The 26410-nt window shown below is 41.4% G+C and overlaps 1 protein-coding gene across 3 annotated transcripts in view; it reads right to left on the bottom strand.

The window, feature by feature from the left end:
- The window catches only part of DCC (DCC netrin 1 receptor), a gene marked incomplete at its 5' end in the record, with an annotated part of 927493 nt that overhangs the window by 359098 nt on the left and 541985 nt on the right, over positions 1-26410 (bottom strand). The gene's annotated exons all lie outside the window — the stretch shown is intronic.

Here is a 26410-nt window from a genome sequence, read left to right as displayed (position 1 = left end):
AGAAGTGAAGACTCCCTGGAAAAGACCCTGATGTTGGGAAAGATGGAGGGCACAAGGAGAAGGGGACGACAGAGGACGAGATGGTTGGATAGTGTTCTCGAAGCTACCAGCATGAGTTTGACCAAACTGCGGGAGGCAGTGGAAGACAGGAGTGCCTGGCGTGCTCTGGTCCATGGGGTCACAAAGAGTCGGACACGACTAAACGACTAAACAACAACAACAACAACAAGCACTTAAAAGATTTTGGTGCCTCCATATACATCTAAATCAAAATATAAGCAGTAATACACCATAAAATAAAATCTTATTTTTTCAAAATGAAACAAAACCTACAGTAAGATGGAAAATAATGTTTCTTTTTGTATACATCCACTTTATTTGAATATTTTTCTCATGCTTTTTCTAATTGCAAAGGCTTTGATCCGATCCTCGAAACTAATCTTGCACAACATATCTGCTTCTATGCTTTGTAGAGATAAGGCATCTAGCCTGCTTTGTTGGGATGTTGGGAGTCTTGATGTGCCCCAGCTGAGAAAATGAATGCTCAGCTGAGCAGTTAATGTTAAAGAAATCCAGCAGTGGGAAATTTCTGCGGAGCCTCCCTTCCCTTGGTGGCCTAAGCACATGCTTATTTTGCTTAATGGTTAATTAGGCTGTGATGGGGGCACATGGCTGGCAACATGTGACGTCACTGTTAACACATCTGCACCAGCTGCTCATCTACTGCTGAGCCAGGTTCAAGGTCTTTGTATTAATTTACCAAGACATGAACAACTTAGGTCCAGAGCATCCCTTAGATAATCCGTAAGAGCATTGCTGGTTGTCCGCCAAGTTGGCGGTGCCCATTTGACACCAACACAAAGCTCAGCCTTTAGTCTTGTGCGAAATGCCCTTCCACCTGCAATTCAGCAGCCATCGTCTAAACATTGAAACATTTGCTGAATACTTTTTTTGCTGCTGGAGTTGTTGGATGGTGTTCTTTTTATTTAAAAGAATGAAATTGTGCTGTATCATTATTCTTGATATTCAATAACTATCTGATGTAGGGAATGCATTAAGAAGTGTTTTTGAACCTCTTCCTAGATTGTGCAAATGAAAACATACCGAGAGGCGTAGCCTCTGGGTTTCTCCTTGGGTTCTGAGTACCTCCTATTCAACTGTTCTGAACAAGTACTTGGAAAAAATATATTTATAAAATTATAAGTGTTTGAGCTGTGCTATTCAGTTAACAGCTTGGTAAAATGCATACTAAGTAGGCTATTATGATCTTGGGAGAGCTTTCATTTTTTGTTAACAAGTGCATAATTGATTTCATCAAACAAAGTTTACTGGTTAACATTTAACTTGTTGCTGACAGTCGTGTCAGGAGCTATTAGAACTAGAACTATCAATAGCTACTTGCCATGAAAGCTAGGTTCTACCTCCACTGTTGCAGACAGTTTGCCTCTGAATACCAATTGCTGGGACAGTGCTGTTGCACCCAGCTCCTGCTTGCACACTTCCTCAAAGCTCCTGGTTAGCCACTTGGAGAAGCTACTCCCCATATACTCTAACTTGGACTCTGCGATTTCTTTCTTCATGTGCCCCTTCCACGGTACTGCCCATCACAATCCACCATCCCAATAAAGGAAAGAGGATTGGGGGGGGGGAATCATCAGGTACTGTCACGGATGATTGGTGGGTACTAGAAGAGATAAGAGTCCGGGCCTCCAGCCAGTTTTACAGGTTGTATTAGGTCCATTTTCCTATTTACACACAGAGCTCTCAGAGCACATCCGGCTCATTCAGTATCAGTTGCAGAGACTGACTGTTCCTTTCGTTTTCTCCAGCATAACCACTTCCGGAGCCCTCCCCTTTTCCTTCCTCTTTTATGTGAAGAGCTAAGCCCCGGAAATTGCTCCCCCCTCCCTGATTCATTGCTTCCTGACAACCCTTTGTCATCCTCCCCCTCTTCTGAGGTGCAACTACTTACGATCAAAGGCTTATCTCTGTATTTTCCCATCATTTCCCCCTTCTCAGCCCCCAGTTCCCTGACAGGTACATAAGAGTATAAAACTTCTCCTAAGGATGATGGTGTGGTGGTGACTTACTAAGTTTATTAGTCATTTTTTTAAAATAAAATATTTATTGAAATTTTACAAAAACATAGGTTTACAGAATACAAAAAAACATATGAAAAGAAAAAGATGAAAAAAGAAAACATACAAAAATACATAAAAAAGAAAAAAGAAAAAGAAAAATACAAAATACAAAAAACGGATAGATAAAAAAGAATTAAAAACAAATCCATTTTTTGTACCTTTAAACTCATTAGCTTGTTTCCTTGACCTCCTCACACCTCCCCTTTTTGTATTCCCATTTAAATAATCAAATCAGCAAATCCTTACCCTCTTTCGTTTATCTTAACTCTATATCTTAACATATTATAAATCTATATTTTCATCCATTATCAATTCATTTTTGCATATTCTCATTAACTTTGTTGCTAATGCCACTTATTTTCAATCCAACATCATTTTTAACATTCATTAATTTTACAGTGTTTCTGCAAATAGTCTTTAAATTTCTTCCAGTTTTCTTCCACCAACTCTTCTCCCAGGTCTCGGATTCTGCCAGTCATTTCCGCCAATTCCATATAGTCCATCACCTTCATCTGCCACTCTTCCAGGGTGGGTAAATCTTGTGTCTTCCAATACTTTGCAATGAGTATTATTGGTGCTGTTGTTGCATACATGAAGAAAGTTCTATCCTTCTTTGGCACCAATTGGCCGACTATGCCCAGGAGAAAGGCCTCTGGTTTCTTCAGGAAGGTATATTTAAATACCTTTTTCATTTCATTATGGATCATCTCCCAGAAAGCCTTAATCTTTGGGCACGTCCACCAAAGGTGAAAGAATGTACCTTCATTTTCTTTAAATTTCCAACATTTGTTATCGGGCAAATGATATATTTTTGCAAGCTTGACTGGTGTCATGTACCACCTGTATATCATTTTCATAATATTCTCTCTTAAGGCATTACATGCCGTAAATTTTATACCGGTGGTCCACAACTGTTCCCAGTCAGCAAACATAATGTTATGACCAATATCTTGTGCCCATTTAATCGTAGCAGATTTAACCGTTTCATCCTGCGTATTCCATTTTAACAGCAAGTTATACATTCTAGAAAGTATCTTAGTTTTGGGATCTAACAATTCTGTTTCCAATTTTGATTTTTCCACCTGGAAGCCAATTTTTTTTGTCCAAATTATAGGCCTCTCTTATTTGATAATAATGAAGCCAGTCTCGCACTTTATCTTTTAATTTCTCAAAACTCTGCAATTTCAATTTATCTCCTTCTTGTTCCAATATTTCCCAATATTTCGGCCATTTGGCCTCCATATTGAGCTTTTTCTGAGCCTTCGCTTTCATTGGTGACAACCACCTTGGGGTTTTATTTTCCAGTAAGTCTTTGTATCTTATCCAGACATTGAACAATGCTTTCCTGACAATATGGTTTTTAAATGCTTCATGTGCTTTAACCTTGTTGTACCACAAATATGCATGCCACCCAAAAACATTGTTAAAACCTTCTAGGTCCAAAATGTCCGTGTTCTCAAGAAGCAGCCAGTCTTTCAACCAGCAGAATGCTGCTGATTCATAGTAAAGCAGTCAGACACGACTAAATGACTAAACAACAACAACAACAACAGGGTAGTGATAAAGCGGGATATCAAATCCAAACTCCTCCTCCTCCTCCTCCTCCTTCTTCTTTTTCTTCTTGTTCTTCTTCGGTTGGACTTTCTTGGAAGGGAACTAGTTTTGGCTCATTCCCCAAACCTTCAAAGGTCCAGTGCCATTGTTTGTAGTGCAGACATTTTTCTTTTACCCCTGCTGGGACACAAGATCATAAGAAGAAGCCTGCTGGATCAGGACAAAGGCCTGCCTAGTCCTCCATCCAGTTCTGTGGCCAACCAGAGGTGTATGGAGAACCCACAAGCAAGACCTGAGTCCAACAGCGTTCTCCCCACTTCTGATTCCCAACAGCTGGTATAAAGAGGCAAAAAGTTTAAATAATAATAATAATAATTTATTTATACCCCACCCATCTGGCTGGGTTTCCCCAGCCACTCTGGGCAGCTCCCAACAGAATATTACAAACAAGGCAGAACACCAAACATTAAAAGCTTCCCTAAACAGGGCTGCTTTCAGATGTTTTCTAAAAAATCAGATAGTTGTTTATTTCCTTGACATCTGGTGGGAAGGCGTTCCATAGGCAGGCACCACTACCAAGAAGGCCCTCTGCCCGGTTCCCTGCAACCTCACTTCTCGCAGTGAGGGAACCACCAGAAGGCCCTCAGAGCTGGACTTCAGTGTCCGGGCTGAATGATGGAGGTGGAGATGCTCCTTCAGGTATACAGGACCGAGGCCGTTTAGGGCTTTAAAGATCAGCACCAACATTTTGAATTGTGCTCGGAAACGTACTGGGAGCCAATGTAGGTATTTCAGGACCTGTGTTATATGGTCTTGGCCACTACTCCCAGTCACCAGTCTAGCTGCCACATTCTGGCAGAGCAGTTCATCCTGTGCTTTCCCAAGGGCTGAAATAAGCCATATGAAATACCGGTAAAACCTGTTCTTAAGCTCAATTTCAATCACCAGCTAGGGAGCTGTTTTGTTTGCCGGTAGTAGCACCCTCAGCCTCAGGGCTCTCATACTTTTCCAGCTGCATTTGTCCCATTACTGAACTCATTGATGAATTTAATCAGAGGTTCAGAAAGCAAATCTCATCCATCACCTTACTTGTTTGAGAGCGCTATTTACAATTACGACAGTATCCATATTAATGCTCTTTTGAACTCCACTTTTCCTGAGCATTTGTTGGATTAGTTTGTGGTTATCGATTATTTATAAAAGGGCTTGGTGGGGAGGAAAGTGGGGAAGAGAGAAAGGGCTTATGGAAGTGTAATAAACATTGTGTGGGGAGGAAAGTGGGGAAGAGAGAAAGGGCTTATGGAAGTGTAATAAACATTGTGTGGGGAGGAAAGTGGGGAAGAGAGAAAGGGCTTATGGAAGTGTAATAAACATTGTTCCTGCCTGTCACCTCTGTTAATATCTAAAAGCTACAAGAACAAGCAAAACCATCCTAGTTTGAACATTGAGTTTCTTCAACACTGTTGCTCTCAAGAACCTAATGTTTACTGCAGATTCAAATATCTCAAGATTCCTTAAATTCTAAGCCTAAGATTCCTTAAAGTCTGAGCATTTTTTAAAAATACAATTTTTTATAGCTTTTTTTAGAAGAGAAATAAAAAATGTTTATAAAAAATGTTTATAAAAAATGTTTTTTTAATAGAAAGAATGATTGCCTCTGGAGGTCTGATTTGAGAGGACCTTTTCTGCTTAAAAGGTAAAACTGGGCTGAATGTCAACTTGCAAAACAAGGGGATTGCTTGCTTGACTCTCACCTGGTTTGGCTGATCAATTTCTAGCACAAAGAGTCTGACTGAGTCTGTTCCTTCCCTAATACATGAGGGAGGTCAACAGAATGCTTTCAAATAAATTCTCCTTGAAGCCTAGTTATTTAATTTAATAAACTCAAAACCAGTTTTTTAAAATAAATCTTTTCAAAAGGGAGTACACAACATTTGTAAATAAGTAAAGTATATAGCAATGGCATAAAAATATATACATTTTTAAAATAAAAAAATAAATCCAATTAAAATACAAAGTAGACATCAGCTTAATATCCATCACTGTGACAAGCATGAATAATGTGTGTGTATAAGCTGACATGAGACCCACAGAAATTTTGTGGACATGATTTGCCAGGTGCCACATGCATGTTATGACCAGGATTATTAAGCAATGTTCAAGTGCAGGAGTAGGTAAAAATGTCAGTTTCGGTTTCTCTGTTTCTCATTCCCTCATTCCCTTCCAACCCTACAGTCGTATGAGTCTATCCTTCCACTCTCAGAGGCAAGTAAGCCCCTGAATATCAGGTGCTGGGAACCACAAATAAGCAGAGCAATGTTGTGCTTATGTCCTCTGACAGACCTTTCATTGGCACATGTTTGGTCACTGTGAGGACAGTAAATGGGGACAGGTTTGGTCACTGAAGAAGAGTTTGGATTTGGTATCTCGCTTTATCACTACCCTAAGGAGTCTCAAAGTGGCTAACATTCTCCTTTCCCTTCCTCCCCCACAACAAACACTCTGTGAGGTGAGTGGGGCTGAGAGACTTTCAGAGAAGTGTGACTGGCCCAAGGTCACCCAGCAGCTGCATGTGGAGGAGCGGGAAGCGAACCCGGTTCCCCAGATTACAAGCCCACCGCTCTTAGCCACTACACCACACTGGCTTAATCTGGCAGGACTCTTCTTATGCATTGCTACTTAGCTATGGCTCTTCCCAACATAATTCCTAAGAAAACACTGTTTTCCTGCCCTCAGCATCTGAGTATCACCTAACCTCCAAATTGCAGCCTACTCTTATTCTGGTATTCCATTTTTTTCTGTTATGAAAATGGAAGTGTCATAGCGACAGAAAGGATGTCAGGGGAGAAAGTCTTTGTATTGACCGCCTCCATCTCAAGGATCCTGCCAGGAACATTACGTGCAGGTGTATTTCGATGCATTTGTCTGTTTGTTTTGTTGCTATTTTATTAATGTTGCTAATATTGTTTTATAGATATGAATGCTGTCATACTTTGTGAATCCTATAATATGATTTTTGGTGTAATTGTGATGTTTAGCTTATTCTTTAGTTGTTTTGCTAAGAGTGTTACATAGATGTTAATTGTTTTATTTGGGATTTGGGATTGTTTTACTGATGATTTGTTAAGTATTCTATGTGATTTACAGTGATACCTCTTCTAGCGAATGCTTCATGTTGCGTTTTTTCGGGTTAAGAACGCTGCAACCCTGGAAGTGTTTACTTCTGTGTTTCGCCGTGCGCACACGCGCAGAAGCATTCTGGGTGGTTCGCGCATGCGCAGAAGCGCCACTCTGGTTATGAACTTTTTGGGGTGCAGATGGCACCCCAGAACAGATTGTATCTGCAACCAGAGGTACCATTGTATGCTGTATTTGCGATGTTCCATTATGTTCTTTTTCTCTTTTGTTCGTAAGCCGCTTTGGGATTTATTAGAATAAAAAGCAGCATCGAAATATCTATCACCTATCTAATCTATTTATCTATCATCTCTCTGTCTGTCTATCTATTATCTCAGACATTTATTTTAAAATGCTTAAAAAATGAGCTACAACCCAGAGCAGAGGAACCATTTTGACTTTCTATTTCAGTTGTGAAACCATGTAAATGAATGACTTCTACATGAAACTCGCCTAAGAGAGAATACACAGTTACCTCACCTAAAACAAAACAAAACAAAAAATTTTTTTTCCCTTCCAGTAGCACCTTAAAGACCAACTAAGTTAGTTCTTGGTATGAGCTTTCGTGTGCATGTACACTTCTTCAGATACACTGAAACAGAAGTTGCCAGATCCTTCTATATAGTGAGAAGGTGGGGAGGGGTATTACTCAGAAGGGTGGTGGGAATGGGTGGTTGGCAGATAGCTGTGATGAGCCTGTTGACGACTCTTAACGACTGCAATAGGTCTTACAGGAAAAAGCAAGGGGTGAGAAGGTGAAAAATGGCTTTGTCATGTATAATGAGATAAGAATCCAATGTCTTTGTTCAGACCAGGTCTCTCCATGGTTTTAAGTTTGGTAATGAGTTGCAATTCACCTAAAACAATGGGTGTTCCTGGATTGAAGCGTCAATTAAGAACCCAGGAAATTCTGATGCACTGACTTTTACATACTCCCCAACCTTGGCTAGAAAACAACTCAATTCAATATCAAAATGTTTATTATTTATGCCCTTATAAAGTTACTCCATCCTTCCTCACAGTGGAAACCTCTTGTTCCCAACACAACATCCGCTGCTGGCATCAAAACTAATCATTGCGGCATTGAAATATCACATAGCTTAAGATATTTCACACTAAATAATGCAGATCTCCCAAACTCCCTCTTTGATGCAAATCAAAAGCAGAATAATGGATAAAAGCACAAGATAGGCACACACCCATGCATGCACACAGACACACACAATCCACAGGCAGGAGGCAAAACAAAACCCTCTTATATTCAGTATTGATCCAGCATCTACATGCAACATGGTTACCAGCACTATGTTTTTGGTTTGGCTGCAGTCTACTTTAGGTCAATAAGGCAAGGGTATCAACACCTAATGGAATAGTATGCTTTCACAACTGTGCACATGTCAGAATTACTGGCAGCATAAAACAAACGTTGAGCTGGTTCTGGAGCAGAATGTTCTCATTGCTTCAGACGTTTGAGTTACTGCTTATCAAAACCAATTTACTAAGCTGTGATTGCCACATAGCAACAGCAACCTGGGTCAGCCTGAGGCAAAAGGCCCCCCCTCCCCTAATCAAGGTATAGTATATGATTCTCAAGGATGCTTAAGTTGTTCTGGGACCTAAGACTGAAGATCCCACAAGTACTCAAGTCTGATTTACAAGATTCCTTCTGCACACACAAACACACCAAAAAGGGAAGACAGGTTGTGCAAACCTGATCTCTGTGCATCCCACCATGTGGAAAATCCACATTACATGGTGGAGTGAGGCACATGTGCTCTCTTCTTCTCCACGGGAAGAGTACAAGTTGTCTCAGTAAGCATGTGTGTTGGCCCACATTGATTCTGATACCTGCCATTTCAGAATCCTTGTGGCATCAAGTTTACTTGCAGGATCACCATACTCCATACCTGACCACTTGACCATTTTGAACAGTGTTACAGATGCCACATAATACTCATTCGACCATTTTTAAGAAACTGATCTTTTAGTGTGGCAGTGCTGATCCCACAATTTGAAACTCCAGGTGTACTGGCATCAGGAAGACACCTTCAATGTTCTTTCCATAATAATAATAATAATAATAATAATAATAATAATAATAATAATAATAATAATAATTTATTTATTATTTATACCCCGCCCATCTGGCTGAGTTTCCCCAGACACTCTGGGCGGCTTCCAACAAAGTATTAAAATACAGTAGTCTGTTAAACATTAAAAGCTTCCCTAAAGAGGGCTGCCTTCAGATGGCTTCTAACATTTCTGTTTAGGTAAGCCTATCCAGAAAGGTTAATGTTCCATCTTGCAATCTTTATAAGGTTAATTTTAATCGATTTTAATTGGGTGTTTTATTGATAGTGCTAATATTTCATATAAAAACATCCTTGGGTGTTTTGAAGCAGAGGTTGAGTCGCCATCCGTCATGTCTAGTTGAGATTTATGCATTGCAGGGAGTTGTTAGACTAGATGCCTCTTGGGGTCCCTTCCAACTCTACAATTCTATGAATTTTCTTGTTTAAGTGCTTATCCCCTCCCCCATGGCAATATGCCCATTTGGGGGTCTGGCTGCCATAAGAAATTGCCACTCATTGGCTTAGAGCTTACCACAAAGTTGTGTTAATATGGCTCAGATTCCTTTTAATAGATGGTGGAGAGGTGCTTGAAGAGATAGCACGTATCAAGCAAAACAAAGAAGCACACCAATTTTAATTGCTAAATATCTGTGTTTTCCTTGGTATTCCAAATGCTGCTTTTGAGAAGCGCTTAATGCGAGCGTCTGGGACATGCGAGGTAAAAAGGCCAGAAAGCTAAGCACTCCAACTGTTGTAGGGAGTGTTATAAGTTTGCTACTTGCAGGGTAATCCTTAGCACTTCCTGGCTGAACTGATAGCTTTATGCAACAGATCAGTGGTCTATAATAAGTTTTCCCCTGCCGAGAAGTCACAGGGGATAAACCTGTTCAAAAGGTCTCATATTTCAGGCACTGTACCTTGCTGAATATTTCTTTTTATCCCATCCCCTGGACTATAAGCTGTTGTTGTGCGTGTTTTCAAATGTTATTCTTCTGTATATATTACCTTCAGGCACATGTTTGCTGCATAACCGAACTCTGGAACTCTCGGAATGTAAATCTTTTGTTGCAGCTTTCCCTTTTGACTATTACTGATAAAGAGCCGGCCAGATTGTATGTTGACTCACAGCCCAAGTCCTCGTGTCTTCTCATTGTGAAGGAGAGATTTCAATCAGTATAAAATGGGTCCCACCATTTTGCTTATAACCTTTGTCCAGCATTTCTTATGAAAAAGGGTTGAGGGAGAGTGCCACACCATTAAGCTATAGAAAATAAAAAAAGAATGGTTGCAAAGGTGTCTGTTCATAACTGCTAGCACTGGCTTCAAAATTTGATCAGCTAAAGCTGTGGTCCTAACCATTGTCTACTCAGAAGTAAAGATGATCAAATCTGTCACATTAGGTTTCTCTTGCCTTCTCATTTCTTTTCAACTCAATTTAAATTCAATTCTCTACATTTCCACATCTGTTAGCAATTTTATGTCAGCATTTTAAAACGCATACTGACTCAGTATCTCCATCTTCTCAGTAGTGGCATCCGCCCTGTGGAATGCCCTCCCATCAGATCTCAAAGAAATAAACAACTATCTGACGTTTAGAAGATATCTGAAGGCAGCCCTGTTTAGGGAAGTTTTTAGTGACTGATGTTTTAATGTATTTTTAATCTTTTGCTGGAAGCCACCCAGAATGGCTAGGGAAACCCAGCCAGATGGGCGGGGTATGAATAAATAAATAAATAAAACAATACTACTACTACTACTACTATTACTATTACTATTATTATCTCCCATGTGGCAGCCCTTTAGTTATTTGAATATAAGCCCTTTAGTTATTCCATGTGGCTACCATTTCTCCTCTCAATCTCTTATCCAGGCTAAACACACCCAACTCCCTCAACCGTTCCTCATAAGGCTTGGTTTCCAGACCCTTCATCATCTCGGCTGCCCTCACAGAATCGTAGAGTTGGAAGGGACCCTGAGGGTCATCTAGTCCAACTCCCTGCAATGCAGGAATCTCAACTAAAGCATCCATGACAGATGGCCATCCAACCTCTGCTTAAAAACCTCCCAAGGAAGGAGATCTCACAAGTTAACTGAAATGGTGCCATTAACTGGGACAGCTGCTCCAAAAGGAGATCCTAGTTGATGGTGTTGACAGCTGCCGAGAGATTGAAGGGAATTGAAAGGGACACATTTCCCCTGCTTGTCTCCCAACAGAGGTCATCATACAGGGCGACCCAAGCAGTTTTTGTGCTGAAACCAGGTTTAAACCCTGGCTGAAATGGATCTAGAAAGTCAGTTTGCTCCAAGAGCTCCTGGAAATGTTGCCGTCGCATTGTTACAGATAGAGACGTTGCTTTTGTTCATGTTTGTCCATGCCCTTTTTGTGCAATCTCCAAATGGCTGGAATGAATTTTGGCAGAAGCAATTATATTACCATCAATGCATAGAGAGTCACAACTTTGGGTATGGGATAAGCAGAGTTGACATTTTGTTCAGAAAGTCTTCCATGCAAATCTGTTGAGTAATGCAAAAAAAAAACAAAAACAAAGAGGAAGAAACACAGAAAACATAAATTCAGAGCTGTTTCTAAATAAAATGTTTATTGAAGATTTTCAGGAGGTTTTTGAGTAGTTTCTTAAGTGGAGCGTTATTGGTTTCCCGCAGATTATGTACTCCGCAATCATACTGAATTATTGAAATGTCTAGCATCTAGCTATTTATCTGTGCAAAATGTACTGTTTCATCTTCATACTGTGATTCCAGACTTCATAGAGGAAGAATTTCAAAGATGAATGTGCTTACATTTATTCATAAAGCTAACATTTCCTCAGGCACTTCAAGGTACCCAACAGAATGCCTGCATCTTGATTTATAGATGAGGTTCTAGTTCTCAGGTGTCGATTAACAAATCTTACCATTTGAGGCCTTGTATTGAGATCCCCTCCCTTCCTCTTCTTAACCAGGGCCCCTGAAGGTGGGAGGGGAAATACTTGCAGTTTAAGAAAGCAAGCACTTAACTACATACCATTAAAGCAAAACAAATCTTCAAAAATTAATCCTACAATATATCTCTATGCTTTTTTTTTTTTTTTTTGTTCCGCGTTGAGAGTTATTTCAAACATGGTTTTTTAATAACTCACCTGCCTCTTCAAAGGAATATTCATACTGACTGGTGTGAACCGTAACATATAAATTGTTCAGTGTGTCTGGCTGTTAACCAGAAGGTCAGTGGTTTGAGGCCACCCAGGGACTGTCAGGAGCTCAGCCTACACTCGAGTAGGACTCTGGCAGAGACACATGCCCGACTGGCAAGGTCTCTCCCTCCTGGTCAATCTTTCGGGAGCTTCAAAAGCTTTATTCAGCCCGAACATCACAGCGACTGATGCCAACAGACATTGGCACACTTAGGGATCTGCAGAGTCTTCACAGTTGCGTAACAGACCTCAGCAACTCAGCATTTTGGCTAATCTACTTTATTTACATATAAACACACACGGAGCACTGTAACATGGCTCCCTCTCTCTCTAGCATCAGACAGCAAAGAGAAGAAGAACAAAGGACAGTAGTCCCACTCCACGGAACACAGTAACACAAACATCCTATCTCCGTCACTTCCCACTTTGTGGAGTCAAAACATGCACCGTCATGTGATAGACAACAATCCCATGACTGCAATCATGGAGCAGGAATTCTAACAGGGACAGCTGTGGTCAGGATTCCTGCATTGCAGAGGGCTGGATTAAATGACCCTTGGTGTCCCTTCCAACTCTACAATTCTATTATCTTTATATAATAAATTGCTGTAATGTAGAGGGTTGGCCGGCAGGTGGGCTGGCAGTAGTTCATGGCTGGCTGGCTGGCTGGCTGGCTGGCAAACAACAACAACCACCCTGCCATCTTACTGGATACTTCATTTCCTTCATTTCCCGCCCTCTTACTGGATACTTCATACACACCCCACAACAGTCATCCAACATTTCATGGCTGCTGAGCCATGCCTGTCTCTGCCTCATGGGTTCCCCCCCATATTGTTTTTGTACTTCTGCAAACATCAAAGCTTCCCAAGGCTGGTGATGCTTCCCTGCTTAGCAAGAGTGATGCCTTTTAGCACAAACAGAAAAGAAGGCCCCCAAACTGCACTGAAAGCACAAACAATGGGAGTCATTGACCTGGTGGGTAAACATACCCAACTGCCTCAACCGTTCCTCATAAGGCTTGGTTTCCAGACGGTTGATCATCTTGGTTGCCCTCCTTTGCACATGTTCTAGCTTATCAATATCCTTCTTAAATTAAATGGACACAGTATTCCAAGTGTGGTCTGACTAAGGCAGAATAGAGTGGTTCTATGACTTCCATTGATCTGAACACTGTACTCCTGTTGATGCAGCCTAGAATAGCACCAGCTTTCTTTTGCTGCTGCATCACAGTGTCGACTCACATTAAGCTATACATGGTTGCTCCATCCACTTTTGCCTCTGGCGCCACCTATGACTGTCATGAAGCCACTTTGGAATATCCCCCATGAGAGAATGCAGCTCTGAGACTGGAAAAGTTTCCCACCCAAATCTAGAGGGCCACCGGCTCTCCAACTTACATATGATCAGTAAAGATCAGTCTACTGTGTGACCTTCTGCAAACTGACTTAAGAGTAAATGCATGTTTATCAGTGGGACTTACTTCTGGGTCATATGCATAGAAATATGTTGGACTCTAATCCAAAGCACACTCACTGTGGAAGGAATCATATTTAACTCAATGGTATTTCTCAACATGCATGCCGAGGATCTCACTGCGAATCAGCAGCATAATATTAAATCACAGCTTTCTTTAATTTGTGCCTTCAAATTGCAAGAGCCTCAGGCTTATGAACATCTTTGCTCTCCCACCTACTGAGATGAATAACCATGTAATTAGTTGTGTGCTTCAGCTCCGCCATGTTTAATGGGATTGGAATGCATGCACATTTCTTTAGAATGAAGGCCAATAGTTTGTAGAGTGACACAGCCCAAGAAAGCCAATAATAGAAGCCGACTGTAGAATTCAGCTGAAAATCTTCCTTCATGCTAAAGACACCATGTAGCACACAAAAAGGATGCTCAGATCCCGCTCCATGAAACTAACAGGAAGTCAGCCTGCTTAATTGTACGCTAGACTGCTCCCTAAGTGAGTAAACTAGGCTCTGTCACAACATAAACTCTGATGCAGATAATTTCTCATTTAGTGCTGGTTAGTGGGATGCTATGCTGAATCTCACGCAGCCCAGCTTCGACAGAAAGAGTGATTAAAGGACTCTTCTAAATAAGATCCAGTGCTGCCTTCTCAAGAGGGGCCTTAAGGGGCCTCCTGACTCCAGCATGAGCTCTGGACATGTCCAGCAATGCAGAGGAATGGACATCAGGTCCATTCTGCACCTTCCATTTGCATCACCCGAGGAATCAGAAGGGGAGGTCAAGAAACATAAAATACATAGTAAAAATAAGAACAAAGCAAACCAATAATCCCCCTTCCCATCTGGTTGGTTACTATGGAGGGGGGCGGGAAATTAAATTGATGGTCCTAGCAGAGGTTTTCTATCATTCTTATGGTACAAGCTAGAGGGAAACTTCATGGCAGGGGAGACTATAAATGCAAATGTAATTAAAATAAAACTGGGTGATTTTAAATTATAAATGTTAACTATATGTTAAAGCCTACGAGAACTAATGCACACAACAGTAATCAGATTGATTACACCTGTCCCCAAGAAATATAATTTCATCACATGTCACTTGCCTGTGCTGTGCATTAAAGCAGATTTTTATGGGGTGGGGAGGAGTTGATTTCTTTTCCTTTGCTTAGACTAATTGCCACATTAAGTAAACAAGATTATCCCAGTATGTGGCAGCACCTACAACTAGTCTTACTCACTTTTAAGGAAAATTTAGAAGGCAGGGGTACTATTTTAATGATTTCCTAAACTTCTGCCAGATGGATTTTGCAGTGGAGAAAGTCCCTTGGGCTCATTTGTGTGCCAATGCTGCTAACAGTGAGGGCAATGAAATTTGAAGCTCTTAGCATCATAGATTTAGGTGATTGCTTCCTTCAAAGAAACCATAACCTGGATGATAATATATTAGCATTACAAGGATTTCTGCATCAGTATTTTCCCATTAGATTTCCAGTTTCCCCCCTGTTTTCTGTGTTTGAAGGTCATTGGCTAGGCTGCTGTAATGTCATAGAATGGGAGGAAGTGAGAGGAAAGTAAGGAGACAGAGATCAAGAGAAACAAAAAGAGCTATGAACTTGGGAGGCAACAAAAGTATGGTACAAGCAGTCACACTGCTTGTACTGTCATATGGACATTTGGGTTGCTTTTTTTGTGGCAGATTTTTAACAATGTAATGCAGAGTGAGGTGTGAATGAGTGTAATGAACTGAAAAATGTAGCAAACGGTGCATGTACAAGTTCCAGAATTATGTCTAGACATTCTCCGAATTAAGGCAGAATTCAAGAGTATTCCAATACATGACTGAGTGAACCTGTGTAGTAATGAGAAGAACAAAGGAAATGAATTATTCCCTACTGATGAAATGATGCCTGAATTGTGCCTCTTTCAAGTGGTACAGTAATGGGTAACTCACATCACTTGGGAACTGTTGTACTTTTATTGCCTCTACGTAAACCACTTGGAATTGTTTTATTATCTTGAGTGGCATAAAATGTTATGCCTTTTCTGTGTCCCTGTGCTAAGCGTTTAAGGTTTGAAAAGAATGGCGTATTATAATACAGCTGTCCTAAGATGACCCATTTATGTGATCTACATACAGAAATGTACTACTGAATTTATTGAGGAATGTATATTTTGCAGGTCTCATGGAAGTAGTTTAGCCGCCATGTGATTTCCTGAGTGCTCTGATCTAAATCTCTTGTTTTCTTAACATAAAACATAAAAGATTTAAGTGAGTGGGTTAATAAGGAGCATTTTATATCCTTGACATCCTTTTCTTTTATGTTGTCTTGTATGTATTAAAAGCATCATATTTCCTGGAAGTACAACTATCTGTGGCAAGTGGTGAAATTAAAAACATAATTTTACTTCAGGGTGTCAACGTTCTCTCCAGCTACTTTCCCTCTGGTTCTTCTACCATCATAAACATTGACATCAGGTTGTTCTGCACAGCCTATACCCAGCTACCTGAGAGCCAGCACCACTGAAATCAATGGGTCCTACAGATAGGAATGTGTCACTCATCAGTAATTAGGGGGAACATTTTAGTTTGCAGTCACAACTTTGCAGAGCAAATCTAACAATATGAAGCCAGCACAACTTCACAACAATATGAAGTTCAGTGTAAGTTACCACTGTTCCAAACTGCATTCAGGAGCCTCAGAGAGGGGCTACTGGTGGCTGAGTCAGCAGGTACGTTTTACGGATTGGACCCTGTCACAGGGCTGAGCGGAGAAGGGATTGGAACAGGTGCAAATATCCTCTTCCCCAGACCACTTCCCCCAGAACTCCCATTTTGCGGAGTGGATTACCGTCAGGGACCGTGCTGAGGAGGGCTGCACTGAGGAAGAATGGTGGGAGCCACCCCCTCCTCCTGATCCTGAATCTTCCCAGGAGCAGGAGGACAGTATAGATTTGGAACAGTGGTTTGCAGAGGGGCATAGTTCAGAAGGCAGAAGCTGGGAAATACTGGATGGGGAACAGCTAGCGGAAGAAACACGGGAAGAGGGAGAGGTTCACAGTCTCTGGGTAGTATCCGCCCCCCTTTGCCAAAGTCACAGAGAGCTCAGAAAGTGTCAGAACATAAAGTGTTCTGAACAAGCTCATATTACAAGACATAGGAGTGACGTGGTTTAATAAGGACAGAAGAGGAAAGGAACTTAACTGGGAACATTGCCATTTTTAGGAGATGGGTTCTTTGTTCTTTTGCTGTGATTATTAAAGTTTCTAACTGGTAAGAAGACTCCTTTTCCTTTGTCCTGCTTATCTACTGCAACAGGGGTGAAGAAGCCGATTCCCTGAAGCCTGACAATTACAGTGGCTTAAATTCTTCTGAAAGAGGCTTACACCAGTGCAACTCTGTCTCGGTTGGGGTGAGGAGTTTATGTCAGCTGAGTCCCAAATCCAAACTCTCATCCCAGTTGATCTTGGGTTTGGAACACACTGTTGGGAGTTCGAATATATTGTCTGAAGACAGACTGGAGAGATGGGATGAACGTTATTAAAATCTGAACATAAATGGTAATTAAATATCACATTAAAAAACAACAACAGCCTCTTAGCAATGTTGTGGGGCAAAATATTACACACATTCCACTGATGTGGCCCTTTCATTCATGCTTCCACTCTGGCAATATCGTTCTGATGCAACTTGGATTAACAAGACGTCTCTGTATTTGTATCCTCTCCACTGTGGGGGTTGGAGGAGCAGAGCAAAGGAGCTTAGGGATTCCCTTGACTTTACAAGGTCATTACAATTTGTTAGGGCACAGCATGAACACCACTGAGACTCTGACTTGCCAAGACTAAAGCAATCCAGCTGCCACATATTTATTGACAAAGGCCATGACTTATGTGCTCTTCTCACCGGAACTGACAAGACTGGAGCGACTTCTTGAGTAATCATGTTGCCGATTCCAGAAGGCAATGCAAAAGAGGGCTAGACATCAGCCTGTGCACTTCACCACACTTATTTGGGATGAGGCAAAATCCCCAGACTTTTAAGGTAGATTCACTTCTTTCATTGGGATCAAACTGGATTGATCAACAAGGCAGGTCCTCAGCAGGCTTTGTTTCAGCATTTCTGCCCTCTGCCGAAACTCGCTTGCATAAATTTGCTGCGTGCAAATGGCCGCTTGAAATTTTCTACCTTGTTTGTAGGGAGAGACGCGGAGGGGCAGGGGAGATATTTCAACAACCTTTTGGGCTCTAGGGAATGTTTTTGGACAAGTCAGGCCTGTACAAAAAGGATAGGTTCCATTCAGACTGGGATGAAGCCAGACTGCTGGTGCTTAAAATTAAAAGGTGGCACAGGAGCTTTTAAACTTATTTCAAGTAAGGAAGCCAGCAGGAGCTGAGAAGAGAGATGGGAGAGACATTCGAACCTACACAAATATGTATATTGGGAGAAATTCACACTGAAAGGTTGAAGCATTTTTACGAGCACTCTTTTGGGTAAATAAATAAATGGCAAACCAGTATGGAAATGTGGAGAACTGAAATTACGATTGGGAAAATGAGGGTATGAGAGAAACAAAAACGGGCTGGTGCGATTTTGGTCACCACCCCTTAAGAAGTTTATTTTAGAGATGGAAAGATTTCAGAGAAGATGAACCAAAATGAGCAAAAGCCTGGAGCAATCCCCCGTGAGGAAAGTTTACAACATTTGGATTTTCTTCATTTAGAGAAGCAGCAAGTAACATAGGACATGATAGAGGTGTATAGAGTTATCCACAGGGGAGAGAAAAGTGAATATGGAGATGTTTTCTCCCTCCCTTATAACGCTGAGAAGTTGGGCCCACCCGCTGAAGCTGAGAATCCCACTTCTCTGCACAGTATTAGCTGTGTAGATCACAGTTTGTCAAGAGGGTGTTTTGAGAACTTCCCCTGTGTTTAACTTTCCCAAGCAAGCTTTGCGCATAACCTTTCTGAGTTTGTTTTCTTTCCCCTCAGCTTGGCATCAAGAGAAAAGAAAGTGATTAATACCCTTGTTCTTGAGCTAAGCATTTTGTAATCGCTCTAATTAAATCAAGCAATATGCATTTAAGCAGGGCCCTAATTGTAAAGTTTAATCATAACCACAAACAACCAAGCGTCTTCTTCAAAGCATTAATTGGGAGCACCTTGAAGGCTGCAGCTGTCTAGTTTTAGTGCCGGATATGCAATGAGTTTGCATATTCTCTTCATTTGTTTAAGTCATTCTAGAGATTTGGTTTTCTGAATCCTCCCTCCTGGAAATGTGTGTGTGTGTTTACTGCATTTAAATCCCACCTTTTTCTAGGGGCAACAGGTGAGAGTTAAGTGGAGGGTGGGGACCAAAGTTGGACAAACTACTCCAGAAGGAAAACAATGTTTCCACCATCAGAGGTACTACATACATACATACATACATACATACATACATACATATCCAAATAAGTTCTACTCAAAGTAGCCCCATTGAATTGATTAACCTAAGTTAGTCATGGCCATTAACTTCAGTGGGTCTACTCTGAGAAGGAACAGCATCGGACATTAGCCACTGTACATAAAAGAAAAATGGCTTCCACCAAGGGACATTTTTGATCCCATTTTGAAGATGTGCCCGGGGCAGGGGGAATCTAAGTGGTGAGTGTGTGAATTAAAAAGCAGTCCTCAAACCAGCTCAGGAGGTTTGAAGTGAAGCCCTGCCACAATTCAGAAAAATGCACATTCTGTGGAGCAAAAAACCTCTTTGGTCTTCCTATCTATTTTTAGTTTATTGCTGATTTTTTGAATGTTTTCAATAGTTTTTTTAAAAAACTGTTCTTAATGAAAAAAATATCTTATTCTCTTTGTAAATGACTTTTGGGCTTTTTTTTATAAAAAAAAACAATCTAGTGGTGTATACCTTTTAGTAAAAAAATTAATATTAGTCCAGGGCAGTCAGACTAGGCAGTTCATATTGGAATATTGAAGAAATTCTGGAATATTGAAGAATACTGAAGAAATTCTTCAAGCATCCTTAAGAGGAAGCAGACTCAGATCTCGATTTTTCATTTATAATTTGTAAGGTGCCTTCGAGGATCCTCCAAAGTCAGGGTGAAAAGTAATGAAGACTAAAAATGGAAACAAAAATCTTATGCAACCGTTTTTTTCCCCTACTTGAGAGAAGAGAAGGAGATGAAAATGAGTAATTATTAAGCCACAGCAAGAACTAGAGAAAGAAAAGCTTGCTGAAAGTGACTGAACTACTGTTTTCCACCAGTGAGCTTGACTTTCGCTTAATAAACTGCAAGCACAGTGGGAGACATCCTGCAAATTGTATGGATTCCTCTCCCTTTCTTACTATCATTTAAAGCACAGGATGGGCTAAAGGAGAAGGAGAGGAAAACTCAACGTACTATGGCCAAGACCCTCTGAACACTGAGGCCTACGCTCAAATCCAGATTCTGGCGCTGTAAAAAAGGAATGGGGTAGAAATTTAATTCAATTCACATATAAAGGCAAACCCACCAAATTTGCACTTTCTGAATCAACACACAAACCAAAACACAGCCATCCCTCAAAATTTGCACTTTTCTGAATTTTGCAATGCCGTTCTCCAGACAAGTGACAGATACAAAAATAAAGTTTGAGATCTATTTTCATTCATTCATTATATTCGTTGGTTACTTTTGTGGAAATCCAGCCTGATGGGTGGGGTATAAATAATAAAATTACTACTACTATTCTCTCACAGCGTGACCCAAAACTACTTGCATTAGATACCAATCTACCATTCAGAGTGGTTTTAAGGATTACTGCAATAATCAGTTCTATGTGAAGGACTTCGAACACTAAAAAAGAGAGAGAGCACAATATACATATTTGGAAGCTAAAGCCATGATATTGACTTTGGTTATTGCAAACCATGGTTTGGAAGGATGTCTGAATAAAACCCCTAGTTGAGTTTTGTTTTTTAATTGACCGGACATCTCCTTTGGAGTCGGGGAGGTGTACACTACAAGGAAAGGTTTTGTGGAGAGGGCCAGAGATTTAAAATGTCAGAGGGCTGTCAGAAGTCTCTCATTTCCTCTGTAAGCTCTCGGACTGGGAAAATAATTGGTAGAATGGAGTCTCCAATGTGTTGCCCTCCAGAAGATACTGAACTGCAGCTCACACCAACCCTGCCCATCCACCATTCTGCCTGTGGCTGATGGGAGTTGGAGTCCAAAAAAATCTTGAGGATGTCACTATGACTACCCCTGCAGCAGAGGATTTTATCTCCCCCTGTCAGGTGGCAGAGGATCCAACCCCTACGGCAGTTTGCCAGGAATGGATAAGATAAGGGAAAGTTCTTACCAACTGCTTTTTATTCAATATTCACAGAGAGAGGCTCTTGGAATAACAGTGTTGCCACGAGTGAGTCTCCACCCCCTCCCTCTCATGTGTCATTACTACAGGTGCTGAGAAATGCCCTCTGCCTTTTAGCTCTTTGCTCTCCTACTTTCGATGCTTGCCAGGTTCTGGGAGAGGAGAGGTTCTGGAATGCTTACTAAAGACACTGTGTCAGCTGTTGCTCCTTGGCTGCTTCGTCCTCCTCCTCCTCCTCCTCCTCCTCCTCCTCTCCCATTATTTCTCAGCTTTTCCCCTCATCTGCCTCTGAGCTGTGATCTCCCTCAAACTCCTGTTGTAATTCTGAACTGTCTTCTTCTCTGGAAGGGTCAGGCTGGGGAGGCGGTCTCCACCATTTCTCCTCTGCCCAGTCTCTGACACCCCCTGGCCACATTCTCAGTACAAGATATTGTTTGTTGCAGTTAGTAAACCTGGAGGATCAAGGTAAGCATGTTGTTCTCCCATCTGTTGCCAACAACCAAGCACAACTTTGCAGCGTGAACATTTTTACAAAGCAATATATATTGGAGTTAATGGTTTTTGTATTGCCACCATAGAAACAATGGACCTGGATGCCTTTCCATATAAATCGAGCTAAAAAGAAGCACAGCTATCCTTCCCAGAAGTGAGCTGCGAGGTGTTTATTTTAAGCGAGCTCGAGGGCACAGATCTCCACTAGACTGCTTTCCAGGCAGCCTCTCTTGCACGTATATATTTGCCCACTCCACATAACCTCCTGCAAAGAAACAAATTGTCTGCAGGAATGCATGGGTGAATATTTACGGTTTAGTAAGTGAGCAAGAGGCATGGCGATAATCCAAAGAGGGCTCCCAATCAATAATACATGGCCAGAGATGAGTGGAACTGAAGTGAAAAGAAAACATCTCCTCCTCTTCTCCACCCACCCTCCCACTGCGGAAAATATCAGTAATATTTTCTTTGTAAAATGGGATTTCCCTTGTCAGGCAGCTAGGAAAATAATGCTTGACATTTTCAGATAACAGGAATTATTGGCAGCATCTCTGTGTGTGGTGAATGTGTCTGCTCAGTTATTTATTTCTTTAAGCACTCACCCAGTCTAACATTTGATCAACCTCATCTTCATTCCCTTTTAGAAATATTTATTGATCCACCTCATCTTGGTTCCCCTTCAGCAATATTTGTTGAATAAAAAACTGTATATGCCTATTAGATAAAATACCGAATGGCACAATGAATCACTGGTATTATGTACTTTGTTTTAAAATAGTTTCTTATATGCTTTATCCCAGCTTTCTTCTATAATGGAGTCCAATGGAATATGCATATGGTTCCCATGGGGTCAACCCTAGGGATGAACAAATATGTCAGATCCAGTTTGTCTCAGCTTCTCATTTGTCCAGGCCTAAGTTCATTTATCCACATCTCCACCATAGTATATTTATAGTCCTCGTGAAAATTCATCAGAACTCTAGAGTGAATTTCTCTGAATATACACACTTTTGTACAATTTCTCCTAATATACACATTTTTGCTGAGCAGTTTTCTCTAATATTGCGACTTTTATGTATTGCTTTCATTAGTATATGTATTCATATGAATATCTGGCAGGAGAACTGCATTGTAAAATTCAGAGAAATGTGAATTTTGAAGGATGGCTGTTTTGGTTCGCATAGCATTTCAGAAAGCGAAAATTGGGCGAATTCAACCTTAAATTTGAACTGAATAAAATCCCATCCCATCCCTAAACACAGTTCCATGCACAGATCCAGATCTGCTTGTTTTCAGCAGAGTGGTTGCCTTATTTGCTTCCCAGCTATAATGAGGGATTCTTTGGGCTCCTTGCAAAAGTCCTCAGACATTTCTCCTTAGCAGAAACCTCACCTTTCACTGCAAAATCTTGCTTTAAGAGAAATATCTGAGACTTGTAACAAATGTACCCCCAGCACTTCATAGGGAGTCCTTCCGTTCGGGACCTCAGATAGCATTGAAACCTTTGCCCATTTTGGGGGAGAATTTCTCAAGTAAAATGATCCAGCTATTCTGAAAGCTTCCGTATCATCTCAGTGCCGTCTCTAATCTTTCCTATAGAGTTCTTCCTGCCTCCCATTCCTCAAACCAAACTATGAAGAAAGTTCAAAATCAGTTTGAGAGAAGGCTTCCCAACCCCAGCGAGGCATAGGCAAATCTGTTTTTTCTCAATTTCTCATCTCTCCATACCCAATTTTAAATTCAGCTCTTCATTTCCTCGGCAATTTCCACCACCCCCCAAAAAAAATCCTCATGAAAATTTATTAGCATTTTATTGTAAGTTTCTCATAGTAAACACCTTTTTGAATGCGGTTTTTACTAATGCACATATTTCGTGCACAATTTGCCCAAACATTATGTGTGACTTTTCACACACACGTGCATGTTTCTCCAACATGTACATTTCTGGCCACTTTGTTTGATGGGAGCACTGCAGTGAAAAATTCAGAGGAGTGCCTTTTCCAAAGAATAAATTTGGGGGTGCAAAATGTGTCTGCGCTTTCTCTTCCTGTCTCCGGGGGTTGGGGCAGATCTAGGAAATTGGGGTAAGAAGTGATGGGGGGCAACACCCAGAGCACTCACTCAAAAATCCAAATGTGCCCACAAAAGATTGGCAACCTCTGTCCTTAAGAGCTGTTCGACAGTGGAATTTGCTGCCAAGGAGTGTGGTGGAGTCTCCTTCTTTGAAGGTCTTTAAGCAGAGGCTTGACGACCATATGTCAGGAGTGCTCTGATGGTGTTTCCTGCTTGGCAGGGGGTTGGACTCGATGGCCCTTGTGGTCTCTTCCAACTCTATGATTCTATGATTCTATGATTCTTGCCAACAGGAAATTCCCAGCAGAAGGATATCTGGGAACTGTGGTTTGCTTCTGGCTCCTTGAGCACAGGATGAAGTCTCCCATTAAACTAAATCAAATTCAACAGAGCTTATCTTTGGGGGGGGGGAATCACATCCTGTCTGCTTCAGAGCATTCCGGCATTCAAATGCACCTTCCACCCCTCTCTTATCTTATTTTGTTTGCCTGTAGGGATGATTTCAAGCCTAGCAAGAATCTAATAAGCAGGGAAAGAAGTAAAATGTCAGTAGAAGCTTATTAACACTGGCTAATTAAGAAGAGGGGAAATACAATAGAGCATGCATCTGTCCCCCATGTGTAAAATGTAATATGCTGTGTTTGCACTAATAAAGTGGGCTAAATCTACTGCTTGCTATACTCTCTGAGCTGTTGTGTATTAATATTCAATATGAAAATGCCCAGTCCTATTGAGGAGCTCCTTTTAATAAACATCCCATATTTGCTTACCATACCTCTGAGGCCACGCAGTGGAACAGGATCATTCAGGCTGTGCCACAGAACTCTTGCATTTCTCTAACTGCAATTGCATTTATTTATAAAATGGGACAACTGACTTTCTGACCCAAACCACTAATGACTACCTCCTGCTGCTTTTCATCGAACTCTTGTACGCTTTGCTACCGTACCTTCCACTCGCAGCGGGGAGCTCTGCCTTGCAATGAGAGCTGCAGTGAACGGGGGCCCTCATCGTTCTTGACATATAGACCTGGAGCACTTGTAATGAAGAGGGCATGTGGTCCCTTGGGAACTGCAAAACAACTACGATCAGTGCTGCTCCAACTGGCCCAGAACTAAGGGCAGCTCAACGAGGTAGAATGAATGTGACATGCTTCAGCGAGAGCAAATGCTCCTCTTACAATAGGTCCCAGGTTCAGTCCCTGGCATCTTCAAGCAGGGCTAGGAAAGACTCGTGGATGCTGTACAAAACCCCGGAAAGTCACTGCCAATAAGTGTAGACAATCTTGGGTGAGAGAAGCCAATGTTCTGACTCACTTATAAGGCAGGTGCTTATATTTCTAGGTGATGGCAAAGGGAGTTGGTAGAATTCTGGGCTCTTGCACTTCAGAATGTGTTGTGTGTGCATGCATGTGATGTTTCAGAATGCTCCTGTGCATGGAGAAATGCAGCACAGCAGGAATTAGTTTAGTCCACTCCTTGATAAGCTATATTTGCTCTATCTTTCCACAAGGGCCGACATTGATGCCGGAATCCAGGCTCGCCTGAGCTTGGCGAGTGCTGCTTTCTCCTGACTGAAGTGTTTGAGGACCAGGACATTTGCAGGGAAACCAAAATGCTTGTTTACAAAGTTACCAATCTTACTGTATGCTTGTGAAACATGGACCACTAATAAACGCCATCTCCAACTCCTCGAAAGATTCCATCAAGTGATTTTTCACACATCACTTGGGAAGGCAGGCGAACTAATGTCAGTGTACTGGAAGAAGCAAAGATCACCAGTGTCAAAGCAATGATTCTTCAACATCAACTTTGTTGGACTGGTCATGTTGTGCGGATGCCTGATTATCGTCTTCCAAAGCAACTGCTCTATTCCGAACTGAAAAATGGAAAGCGTAATGCTGGTGGTGAACAAAAGAGGTTTAAAGACTGTCTCAGGGCAAATCTAAAAAAAAAAAAAAAGTAATTTAAACACCAGCAATTGGGAAACACTTGCCTGCGAGTGCTCCAATTGAAGAACAGCCTTTACCAAAGGTGTCGTGGGCTTTGACGACCCTAGAACTCAGGACGCAAGGGAGAAACATGCTAAGAGGAAGGCACGCTTGGCAAACCCTCACCACGATCAACTCCCACCTGGAAACCTATGTCCCCACTGTGGAAGGACATGTGGATCCAGAATTGGCCTCCACAGTCACTTACGGACTCACTGTTAAAACCATGTTTATGGAAGGCAATCTTACTTGGCTAGGAGTGGTCACCAAAGAAGGAAAGATGCTATTATTTGCACATTTATGGAGGATTCCCTCCCGCCCTCATGGAAGCACATTTGGAAATATTACACCCACAAGCACCCACATCTGCAGTCTCTATCTATGAAAGTCTTTAAATTGAATGGCTTAGAGCCAGGCTAATGAAATGATGGTATTTCATGAAATGCACAAACATACACACCTCTGGTACCAGAACAGGCACTAAAGAAGATGGATGAGAAACTATTTTTTTAAAAAAACTAAGAACAGCCCTTTTTATTGCATCCTTTCAGTTTTCTTCTTTCCAAGATCCTAAGGCGATAACTCCAAAACAGAGCAAGACAGTCTCTTTTTCCTACTCTGCTGCCAAATATCAATTCACTAGTTCATCATCCTGCATTAAATTATCCTCCAGTATCATAGAGCATTTGCCATCTAAACCAACAGTGACAGCTTAGATCACATGTCACAACCTATTGCCGTACCTGCTCTGAAATATAAGCTTTGCAGAGAATGCCCAGGTGATCCAATTGGCAGAGACAAGGATCCCCTGCAGAGAAAGTCTGCCTCCTTCTCTGTTTCTGATCTTCTTATGCAGCCACAAGTCAACAGGCCGTGAGACAGCACAGCAGCC

The sequence above is a fragment of the Podarcis filfolensis genome, assembly GCF_964270895.1.
Source record: "Podarcis filfolensis genome assembly, chromosome: 11".
Classification (NCBI taxonomy): domain Eukaryota; kingdom Metazoa; phylum Chordata; class Lepidosauria; order Squamata; family Lacertidae; genus Podarcis; species Podarcis filfolensis.
This window is presented reverse-complemented; position numbering and strand designations above follow the sequence as displayed.